Genomic DNA, 8,423 nt, shown 5'->3' with positions numbered 1-8,423 from the left:
TGGGAGACCTGCTTGGAGGTCCCTCCCCTCAGATCAAGAGAAGCCGGATGAGAATCACAGCTCCCGACCAAGCATTGTACACGCCTTTAGCTTTGCCGCCTGGTTTTTCTTCACCAAGTCCTCAAAGAGGAAAGGGCTGGGGAGACCCTCTCGGTTTCACACTGAAAGACAAGAAACACTAAGAGATGGCCAAGATCACACCAACGTTGCCCCAAACCCAGTGGATTGCACCGACTACTATGGGCCCCGTGCCTTTCTAAGTAACTTTTTGCTGTAGCTACCTCTGAAATCAGCTAGGCTTTTTTTTTTTTGTTTTAAGCTTGGTGTAAACTTATGGTTACCAAAGGGGAAATGGGTGGGTGGGGATAAATTAGGAGCTTGGGATTAACATTTACACACTACTATGTATAAAATACATAACCAGCAAGGTTATACAACAACTGTATAGCACAGGGAGCTATATTCAGTACTCTGTAATAATGTATATGGGAAAAATAATCTGAAAAAGACTTAATATATGTATATATATATAACTGAATCACTGTGCTGTACACCTGAAACTAACACAACATTGTAAATCAACTATACTCCAATACAATTTTTTTTAAAAAGCCTAGTGTATAATAGCACAATCACCCACTAACCTTATCCATCAGTCACCGAATCAACCCACTCGCATTTTTGAGGGTCTGTACTTGATGTGGAAGAAGTGTTACCTTCCTTCAAAGAGTTTCGTGTTGGGGACATAAGACAAATACAAGAGAAACAACCATAGACAAGGTGAGACAGCCTGTGACCAAGAGTGAGAAGCAACCTGTGTACTCAGAAGGAAGTGGGAGCCCATGAGGGCAGGGCAATCAGGGCAGGCTTCCTGGAAGAGGTGGCACCTGTGCCAGGTCTTAGGGAAGGCTTGGATTTGGAAGTTTTGGGGGCAGAAGACATTCTAGGCCAAATGAACTACAAGCAGGGGTGAGGCAGAGCCACGGACAGAAAGAGGCCACCGAGGCCCAGTGCTGAGGGCCCCCAGGGAGACACAGGTTGGAGGCAGGTGGGGGCAGGCCTCCCAGGCTCTGGAGAGGAGCCGGGCCAGGTTCCCTGTGAGCTGGTAGCTCTGGAAGGTTTCTGCAGAGAGGGAACTTCCCCAGAGCATCTCTGAAATGACTGTCGCAAGCAGATCAGACAGCGCGTGTCATTTCCCGAGCCCAGGCGTTCCCTGGGTTCGCACACCATCGGACCACCTATCACGCTGCCAGTCGGGAAGTCGACAGGGCTCCTTCTGGCGCTGCCAATGTCCGCACACAGTCTTTTCCACCCGATGGGCCCCTTGGACCCCCTGCACCTCTCAGGTGTTTTACCCCCCATGAATTTCTTAGTACGTTCATCACACACACCACACACACACACACACACACACACTCACACACACACACACACGTGTTGAATGACAAACACAAGACTGTACCAGTGGACATGACTTTAATTAAAAGCATGTATTTAAAACCTAAGCCTCTACGGTAGCCTGTCAGAAAGCTCTCTGTGTCCACGACGAATTGCTGAACCAGCTGAGTCTTTCATACATTCTTCCCACAGCACACGGGGGCTTTGCACCACACAAACCCAGGCTGGTCAGATTTCCTGTGACTGAGTGTGCCCTCCCCCTCTGACCCCCCTTGGGCTTCCACCCCAAGACCCTCCCCGGCTCCCTGCCTGCCGACGTCCCCACCCAGAGTCGCTCATCATCCCCGTGTGCTCATCGATGGGCCTGCACGGTGCTCACATTCTGTGGAGGCAAATGGAAAACAAATATGCAAGTAATCACATCAGCAGAAGCATTCATTGCACGTTGTGGTCAGTGGATAAGGAACAACACGAGAGGGAGAGAAAGGATGGAAGTGTCATCTGAGCCGAGGCTGAAAGGATGAGCGGGAGGTTGTGGATGTGACCTGTGAGGACCGAAGTAACCCCAAGATGGGGAGCAGTGTGTGCAAAGGCCCTGGGGTAAAATGGCTCAGGGCAGTCAGGAACCGGGAAAGAGCCAAGGGGGCTGGAGCCTGGTGACCAAGGTCCCAAAATGAGGTCCCACAGGGTTTCAAAGACCGTGATTGGACTTCTGCCCTTTCCCATGCCCTTTCCTTCCCCAGTAATCACCCACAGGTAGTGGGGTCACCTTAAACCTCCCCCTTCCCTCTCATGCTCAGTTCGCCACCAAATCCTATCGATTCTACTTCAGAATCTCTCCTGACTCTCCAGTCTCTCTCACCCTTTGCCTTGGTTTGGGTCCTCACACCACTCACCTGGCAAGGCTGCAAGCCTGGCCCCCTCTCCCATCTCCAGCCCAGCCCCTCCTGAGGGGACCCCTAGGTGCCACGGGTTAGCTTCCCAAAATGCACGTCTAACTGCGGTGCTTGTGCCTGAAAACTCACACCCAAGTTGGCAGATGTTGGGGCTGGGTGACGGACACACGTATCCTTCTGCATGTTTGGAATTTTCTGTAACGACTACCGACTACCGCTACCCGGGAGGTCTTAGCCTCAAAGAAGGGTATTGATTCTCTGGGCTTTGCGCATATTCGCTAAGTATTAAAAACTCAGTTAAGGAAGCGGAGGATTCACGGTGCATTGGTCTGTGTGTTTCAAAGTCTCCCCCAGCCCCACTGCTTTGAAGACACAGTCTGCCTGTCTGGTGTGGCCAGCTGCCTGCGGGCTGGCCTTGCCCCCCGTGGCGTCACCAGCATCACCTGGCATCCAGCCACGACGAGAGTCCCACGGCTCCCAAACACTCCCGCTCATACCCCACAGGCCAGACCCTTCTGTTGGTCCCTCCACCTGGCATGTCCTTCCGCCCTTGATAAAGCCCCGCTCACTGGTCAAGCTCAGCCTCAAGGTCAAGTGTTCAGAAAGCCTCTCATCTGTCCTGGTCTGTATGGCTGCCTTCCCCCTGGTCTAGGGGCTCCTGGTGGGTGAGGCTCGGGCTGCCATCGTGACGGTAGAGCAAATGTTCTTGCTCTGTGTCCGGGACACCAGGTCCTCGTGCCTGCCTTGGAAGGGTGGCACTGGAGTCTCCACTTCTGAGCAGGGGAAGAGGCTCAGTGCCCTTAGTGTGGGAGCTGAGAGGGGCCAGAAAATGGCCTGCAGAGCACCTGCTGCCCCGTCCCGCTCGCAGGCCATGCATTAGTGTCGCCGCCCCCCCCCCCACACTGTTCCCATCCGCCTCTCCCCCTGCCCCAAGCAAGCCTCTGTGGGCGGCTGAGCATCCAGCTACAGACCCGAAGCCCAGAGGCTCCCCGACAGAGAGTCAGGGCGCATCTCGGCCTCGGGGGACCCTCGTGGGGGGACCCCTGCTCCCCGCGGGTCTCCCCACCTGCCTCATGTGCCACATGGAGCCCTGTGGTATATCCCCTGGGCATCCAAAGGGGAAAAGCGGCTGTCAGGCGTTCCCATGACTACACCGACCTGAGCAAACCCGTTCCCAGGGAATTTAACGTGATGAGTCCCTTACTTCACTTCGTCCTCACGGAAAAGCCAAAATCAAGACCCAAAACCATGACGGAGGTCTGTGCTCAGACTTGCCCCTGATGTAACATTAACCACACCCACTGCTCCAATATACCTGTTTGTGAAACGTTTTTCTAAAGAGCTCATGTAAAAAACTATTCAGGTATCATTTCTCCCCCGTGCTGCCATGGAACGTTCCAGAGGCTACAGCTGAGGATGGTAAAGAGGGGACAGGCTTCTTCCCACAGGTGCCAGCCTGTCCCCACAGCTGAGGTTCTTTGCCCTCACAGAAGTGGTAGTGGACAACGGGGTGGCCAGAGCTTAGCTACATGTGACACCAAACCAGAGATTTTTTTTTAAGCTGGGTGTAGACAACCTCAGGCCCTGGGTCATACCAAGCGAATTAGTCTCTGCTGCTGCCTGTATGGAGTGTTTTTCTAATGTCTTTCATTTCAGCGACCCCCCCACCCCCACCCCGGCACTGTCCCTCGGCAGCCAAGGTGCCCTGTTACCTGCGACAGGTTCTGAGTTGAGGGAGAGTCTGCGGGTTGCCAGATCTTCATCACCCCAAGTCTAAAAGAAGTTGGGTTTAGATGATGTAAAAGAAATTTGCTTTGTGTGAGGGAAAAGCCAGCATTTTCAGTTTTTTGGATTTTTTTTTTAAGTTTTGGGGAGGAACGAGAGGTGTTTCTGGCAGTCTGGGCTGCATCCTCTCAGCCCGGTAACACAGGGATTCATATCAATTATACTGTCAAAGGACTTCCCTGGCAGTCCAGCGGTTAAGACTCTGTGCTTCCACGGCAGGGGGTGCAGGTTCGATACCTGATCGGGAAACTAAGATCCCACATGCCGTGCAGCATGGCCCAAAAAACAAAAAATTACACCGTCAAGCCTCACCCACCCTGGCAAAGTTTGGGGAGATTGGGGAAGCCTGGCATTCCGGTCCTGGAGGCCTTGGTCTGCCCATCTGCACATCGAGGGTCTCACTAGCCTGTCTGCCTGCACAGGCTGTTGGGAGGCTCGGGGGCAGGGAAGCACACCAGGTACCCCACCCCCAGTGCGAGCCAGACTCTCCAGAAGCTGGAGACCCCCTGGGGCTCAGCGGCCTGGTCACCCCCGCAGCTGAGTGGCAGAGCCCGGGGACACTCAGCGTTTATTATGCCCTCGCCCGCTGATCGGGGAAGGGGTGGTCAGCTGGGGACAGGGGAGGCCCCAGGCAGGTGGAGAACTCTCTGCAAAAGCTGGCCCTCTGCTTCGAAGTCACCGCAATGATTTCTTCTATTTGTTATTTTTATCTTTTCCCGGCTCTGGAGTTTAAGGCCTTAATGAAGCATGGGAAACGCACCGGAGAAGCCTGGCCCCCTGACTTCTAACCCCGTCCACACTGTAGCAGAGGGACCAGCACCAGCCAGCTGGAGCCATTGAGGGCGACTTTCAGACCTCAGGCTGCCGTGTGATTCGGTTTCCTTACAGAAGATCTAAACGCTGGAGGAATTCCCCTCCTTGAGTCCTGGGCCTGGTGGCCACCCTTCCTGAGCACCACGGCCCCGATGTGGCCCCAGGCAGTGTCCCCAGCACTGGCAGGTTTCCTGGAGAAGCCTGTCCCCCTCAGCACGGCTGTCTCCAGGCCTCCACCTCTGCAGCGATGACCTGAGTGGGCGGCAGCCTCATTTCTTCCCCGGGGTGGTAAGACCGGGTCTGGAGGAAGGGTTTGCTGTTTGTAAATGTTCTAGAAATAAAAGAACTTAACAATGAGAGATGAGGACTTCCCTGGTGGCGCAGTGGTTAAGAATCCGCCTGCCAGTGCAGGGGACATGGGTTCGAGCCCTGGTCCGGGAAGATCCCACATGCCGCGGAGCAACTAAGCCCGTGCGCCACAGCTACTGGGCCTGTGCTCTAGAGCCCGTGAGCCACAGCTGAGCCCGTGTGCCACAACTACTGAAGCTCGCACGCCTAGAGCCCGTGCTCCACAACAAGAGAAGCCACCACAATAAGCCTGCGCACCACAACAGAGACCCAACGCAGCCAAAAAATAAAAATAAATAAAAAATAGGGCTTCCCTGGTGGCGCAGTGGTTGAGAATCTGCCTGCTAATGCAGGAGACACGGGTTCGAGTCCTGGCCTGGGAAGATCCCACATGCCGCGGAGCGACTAGGCCAATGAGCCACAACTACTGAGCCTGCGCGTCTGGAGCCTGTGCTCTGCAACAAGAGAGGCCGCGATAGTGAGAGGCCCGTGCACCGCGATGAAGAGTGGCCCCCACTTGCCACAACTAGAGAAAGCCCTCGCACAGAAACGAAGACCCAACACAGCCATAAATTTAAAAATTTAAAAATAAATAAATAAATAAATAATTTTTTTTTAAAAAATGAGAGATGAAAAAATGGTTTTGTGCCTTGAAGTCGTTCACCTGATCCACAAGGCCCTGGGACAGAAACCACAGGGGTGGACAGAGCCTCGGTCCTCCCCCAGGGTCGCGGGCCACCTGCCGGGAGCCCCGGGGCGCCCTCAACCTGCCTTAGTTAACTGCACAACTACCTGCTAGAGCAGGTGTTCTCACCACTTTGCAAGCAAAAAGTAATCACCACCAAAGAGCAGCTCCAGAAATGACTGTGGCTATGACAACATTATTAAAATATGTATGTGATTTCTCAAGGTGAAAAAAAAAACAAGAAACAAAAACTGAGCCTCAGAGAGATTAAGTCATTGCCAAAATCAACAGTTCCCGGGTGGCAGGGCCGGACAGGAATCCAGGTCTGCCCCGGCCCACAGCCCACCGTCCCCGCTCAGGGTGCCGCGTCCAGGAGAGCCTCGTGCAGCCCAGCTCCAGGGGCCGGATGGCAGGAAAGCGGTGGGCTGGGTGGGAGGGGAGGGGCCGGGCGGAAGCCAACTGGCCGCTGTGAAAGCCCTCAGTAAGCAAAGACAGCAAGGGCTGGACCCCCGGCGAGCCTCCACCAACATGACGAGGGGTGGGCAGCTGCTGCCTTTGACCTGTCACCCCAGCACCCCCCAAAAACAGCAGGCTGTGGGGTCAGAGGGAGAGGCGGGTGCTATTGTCAGGGGTGCAAGGCTTCCAGGAAGCTTTAGCAGCAGCCGCAGGCCGAGTTCTACTTTACGTGTGGTCAGTGGTCCTGGGAGAGGCCCACAGGTGGCGTGGAGGGCGTCCTGAGGGACGCTCAGGACCGGGGTATCATCTGTTTCTCTTCACTGGAGTACAGCTGATTTGCAATCTTGTGTTACTTTCAGGTGTACAGCAAAGTGGTTCCGTTATACATATATATTCTTTTTCAGATTCTTTTCCCATATAGGTTATTATAGAATATTGAGTAGAGTTCCCTGTGCTGTACAGTAGGTCCTTGTTGGTGATCTGTTTTATATAGTGCAGTGTGTATGTGTCAATCCCAATCTCCCAATTTATCTTCCCCACCCCCTTCCCCTTTGGTAACCATAAGTTTGCTTTCTATGTCTGTGGGTCTATTTCTGTTTCGTAAATGAGTTCATTTGTATCATTTTTTTAGATTCCGCATGTAAGTGATACCATACTATATTTGTCCTTCTCTGACTTCACTTAGCATGACAATCTATAGGTCCATCCACGTTGCTGCAAATGGTATTATTTCATTCTTTTTCTATGGCTAGGTAGTATTCCATTGTATATATGTACCACATCTTCTTTATCCATTCCTCTGTCGATGAAACAAGCAAGTCCCCAAACCTCAGGGGCTGAACCCAATGGAAGTTTATTTCTCACTCATTGAGAGCCTGAGGCTCTGCACGTGGTCTTTCAGGACCCCAGGCTCCTGCCCTCTGGCGTCTGCTCCATCCTCTGGAGGGCAGCGGGCCTGTGGGGGGCAGTGGGGGGAGCGACAGGGGCAGGCCTGGAAGCAGGCAACATCCCTCCCACACCTCCCTGCTCAGGACCAGGCCCATAGCCACACCCAACAGGAAGCTAGAACAAGTCATCTGGTGGGGGGGCCCAGGAGGAAAAGGACACGGGTTTTTATGGAAACATAGCCATTTCCACCACCAGGCGAGGGCTCAAATAAAGGAGAGAAGATTCCAGGGTCTGGGTCGCGAGTGGTCACCGTAGGTGATGGGAAATGAACAGCCCCTCGCGCTTGGGTCCTCTCAGCAAAACTTTTGCGAAAACTCTGAAGATGTTGAGTACATCACGTTCCCCAGCCCATCCTATATTTCTAACGTGTGGACACAAGGCCTTTTCCACGTGTCTCTGCAACAGGACGGGGCCAGCTCTAGCTGGTTGTTGATTGGCATTGAAAATGTACGGTATTTGCCAAAAAACGTCTTTCATGATTCAAAGGAGCGAAAGCCCTAACACTGGCGTTGCAGATGGTCCCTCGAAGCCTAGGGTCGCAGCCATCACTGGGCATTGCCCCATCTTCACCCCAGCGGACACTTCCAGAGGAGTCCCGCTGGCCCATCACTCCTACGACAGCAAGAAAGGCACGTGTATAAGAAGGCCTTCTGAAGATCAGTGGATCTCAGGGCAACCTCAAGATTTTACCTTTGGTTCTTGTTCTAGGAAGTGGCTCGAGAACACTAGGCTCCTTCACACCTTCCCTTCCTTACAAACAAAGATACTGTCTTCCATTAAAAAACAAAAAAACTTCCCAGGCCTGTTCTGAGAAGGTTATGTGGCTCCACCCTTTCCCACTCTGGGAAAACATAGGTGCTCGTGTGCCCACAGTGGTGGCCATGTGAGTACGGTTAATAACCTGTTACTTTCATCTAGCAGCTTTGTCATACAGAGTTGTTGAAACCCATCAGCACCAAAGAGCAAAAGAAACACGGGGGAGATGAGCCGGGAGAGGTGGAAGCGTGGCCCTGTGTTGTACGGATCTTGCAAAATCTGTAACTGTGGGGAGAGAGGGGTGGGGAGAGAGGAAGAATACAGCTGAGGCCCAGAGG

The sequence above is a fragment of the Eschrichtius robustus genome, unplaced genomic scaffold, assembly GCF_028021215.1.
Source record: "Eschrichtius robustus isolate mEscRob2 unplaced genomic scaffold, mEscRob2.pri scaffold_403, whole genome shotgun sequence".
In the NCBI taxonomy this organism is placed as follows: domain Eukaryota; kingdom Metazoa; phylum Chordata; class Mammalia; order Artiodactyla; family Eschrichtiidae; genus Eschrichtius; species Eschrichtius robustus.
The sequence above is the reverse complement of the archived record's forward strand: the minus strand, read 5'-3'. Positions refer to the sequence as shown.